At 43.9% G+C, this 3,652-nt stretch overlaps 1 long non-coding RNA gene across 1 annotated transcript; it reads right to left on the bottom strand.

The window, feature by feature from the left end:
- Nucleotides 1-284: 284 nt before the first annotated feature.
- LOC132625654 (uncharacterized) lies at nucleotides 285-3,089 on the bottom strand. Its single transcript, XR_009576948.1, has 3 exons — nucleotides 2,706-3,089; nucleotides 1,359-1,444; nucleotides 285-727 (listed from the first exon to the last, which is right to left on the bottom strand). It is a non-coding gene; the product is annotated as an uncharacterized LOC132625654 (long non-coding RNA).
- Between the last annotated feature and the right edge of the window lie 563 nt (nucleotides 3,090-3,652).

Genomic DNA, 3,652 nt, shown 5'->3' with positions numbered 1-3,652 from the left:
GTCGCCCTTGCCTTGGGTCACTAGGTCTCTAATTCCTTTAAATTTCCGTCGTCTTCATAGAACAACGTCTTACAAATATCATACACACATAGGAAGTTCTAAAAACTCATACACTTATAAATAATCAATATCGAGTCTGACCTGGGGAGCTGCCGTGAGAGGTATGCCCACTATCATCCACGCCTGTCTGCTCCCTACCTACCCGGTTTCCATTATCACCCGCATCTGAATCGGAGGGGTATGGACGATCAAACAAATTCTGGCCCACTGGTGACCCAGGCCAAGAACAGGAGAAATCCATAGCACTCTCCGAGGTGGCCGGGCTATCAAGGTTCTCCCTAATAATAAGAGCTGGTGCATACTTGAAAATCTCCTCCTGCGTCATCCCAGAAGAATGCTCCGACGGGCCTGCCTCATGACTATCCTCCTCCTCAGAGGTAAGAAGCTCCGGAGGGGTCATCGCCAAATCCTCCGAGATATCTGTATCGTAGCCATCCTCCACGGGATCCTCTGCTCCAGGGTTCGGGGACTCTGGAGGAGTCGTAGATGGGTCCTCCGACGGATCCGTATCGTAGCTATCCTCCGGGGAATCCTCCGAAGGATCCGTCTCGATCGAGTAACTGGGGCCCTGCCTACTCGGCCCCGGTGACAACCTGGGGGCCTTCTTGGCACCCCCATCCTCATCGTCGGAAGTCGTCCTCTTCATTCGTCACCAACCTACAACCACCTGCAAGGAGAGGGTCAGAAACATTTTCCCGAATACCGACACTTCTGCTCCTTTGGAGCCCCGCTGTAGATACAGCAATTCGTAAGGGAGAATCATCCTAATCATACAGCTTTATCGCACGATCTAAGAATTAAAAGAAGGGTAACATCCTAAATGCCCTGTAGCTTCCTGTTTATAGATGTGGTGCACAACACATCGATAAACAAGACTCTACTAGACACGGCCTGTAGACATACCGAGGACTAACCGCTCTGATACCACTTTTGTCACGACCCAACCCCGTGGGCCGCGACTGGTACCCTAACTGGGTACCCATACGTACCTACCCGACCGAATTTCGAATCATACGGATTTTTTTTTTTTTTTTTTTTTTTTAAAAAAAACAGAAATTACAAAAGTAGGCCGATACAATTACGGCACGCGCGTAACTTACATATATATATATATACATATACCTGAACATACAGACATTTACAGATAAGCCGATAAGGCTAACATACAGACGAAACCCGTAACCCACATATCCATCTACAGGCCTCTACAGACATAAAGAATCATATGACGGGACAGGGCCCCGCCGTACCCAGAATATACATACATACGGAGTACACAGAAGACAGAAAATATATACCAAAAGATATGCTCCGAGTCAAAGGAGCTCTTCGAATGGCAGAGTCAGAACCTACGCTGGCGGCGTGTCACCTGGCGCGTCTGTACCTGCGGGCATGTAGCGCAGCCCCCGAAGAACGGGGGTCAGTACGGAAAATGTACCGAGTATGTAAAGCAGATACATAACAGATATGAACATAGTCCGAACCGGAGTCACAGAAATATAACGTACAGAATTATAAATCAGACTGACGGACAGAGTCATGATTCAGACGGACATACAGAATCGTATTCTATACAGATAAACAGGGTCGTGGTTCGGACAGACCGACGGAATCATAATACGGACAGACGAGCAGAATCAGAATCCATACGGACATACAGAATCAGAATCCATACGGACATACAGACTCAGTCGTAACACAGACGGACAAACAGAAGTATATCGGACAGAGTTATGCATGCAGAGTAGCACAGAGTCATACAGAGGCGTGTGTTTTATAAATACAGATGGCACACGCATATATTCATACAGATCCCGGCCCTGTCTGGGGGCGCGGTAACAGAACCCGGCCCTCTTAGTACGGGACGCGGTGGACAGACAGAATCAGATCAGATCATATGCCATCCTGGCCGCCATCCCCATACACAGATCATAATATCATACAGACATACAGATCCCGGCCCGTACGCCGAGGGACGCGGTGAACAATGCAGAGAAATATGCACGATAACAGAACCTGGCCCGGGTCGCAGTGAAAGAATGCATTGAGACAGACACGAATCGATAAATGAGAAACCACCTACCTACAGACTCAACATACAGACTCGATCAAATTGAAGGGTGCCAAACGGCGAGCCAAAATCAGAATATCCAGATAGTATGCATAGTACGCGCCTATATCCTAATTGGGAAGGCACGACAGATTATTATCAGAATGGGATTCTCAGATATTCAGAAATCATGTTGTATAAATTACACCAAAATAGCCATAATATACACAAAATAATAGTTCAGAAGTTTTTAGAGAAAATCGGACCCAAAATGGAAGTATTTAAAAGTTTACCGGAGATATCGGGCCTTGTGGGCCCGCCTCGGACCAACTCGAGGCTACATACGTAGATTATCGCTAATAGACCTTATGAGGTCATCCATAATCGTTTGGAAGTGTTCCGACTCCGTTTGGGGGAGGTTTTGTACAAAATCTCACTTTAAAGGCAATTTGCAATAAAATAATTTCAATTGAATTGAAGGAATTGGAGCGGTTTTCGGTCTCGAATTCCGGGGAACGGAGTCGTACTTAAGGCTCGCGACCGAGCCTACCACATCCAGAACATGCCTAGGAACGTAGAGAAGTGCTTCACATACCTCGATGGCGCCTTATGCTCTCTTGGCGTCAATCCAAATTTCGCCCAAAATCTGGAAATGGTCAAGTTTACCATTTGGTTAGTTCCACTCTTTCAATATTCTAACTTTACACATAATTGCCTACCGAAATTTCGGCAGCATTTCCTCTGTATATACGACATCCCCGAGACTTAGCTCGGCTCAATTTAGCAACACAACAACCCAGAGGAGACATCCAAACAACAACAAACATCAATAAACACTAAATCATACCCTATGGCATTATTAGCCACCTTTCGACACGACGAATTATCTTTCGTTTCAAACTTACATTTCCAACCAAAACTTATTATTTTCATAGCCATTATCCATCAAAATCATTACGACATACATCGGAGGCATCCATAACATGTTCACATAATATTCACAAGATATTCATAAAATTCACAAACATTCAACTTTCCATCAACTCACTACTTTTCCAATCCCTTCCTAACTTTCAACATGCAAACTCATCAACACATTTTTATATTCCAAGTTCATTGTCATTAGCATAATTTGCCTCTTAACACTTTCATTTTCACTTATACACAAGTCATAACAAAGTTCAATAATTTCCTTCGACAACTTAATAACCAATCTTCCATACCAACATAATTAACATGCTAACAAGATTCAATTCACCTTCCAACACCAACACACACCACACGGCCACACCTCAAAATTCTCAACTTTCCTTAATTCATTCAACTTTCATTTCTAATACAATTCCTACCACACTACAACTAGATTTCAACATAGTTTCAAGTCACCATAGACATGCCATATACATATATGCATTTCGGCCACACACCCCAAATTCCAACACACCAAATTTCCATATTTTTCATTCATTCACACATACTACAACATACATACATCATTTTTAACACAACAAAAGCATGAAATCCTTACCTTTCTTCAAGTTC

The sequence above is a fragment of the Lycium barbarum genome, unplaced genomic scaffold (genome assembly GCF_019175385.1).
Source record: "Lycium barbarum isolate Lr01 unplaced genomic scaffold, ASM1917538v2 unchr_scaffold_16, whole genome shotgun sequence".
In the NCBI taxonomy this organism is placed as follows: Eukaryota; Viridiplantae; Streptophyta; class Magnoliopsida; order Solanales; family Solanaceae; genus Lycium; species Lycium barbarum.
The sequence above is the reverse complement of the archived record's forward strand: the minus strand, read 5'-3'. Positions and strand labels throughout refer to the sequence as shown.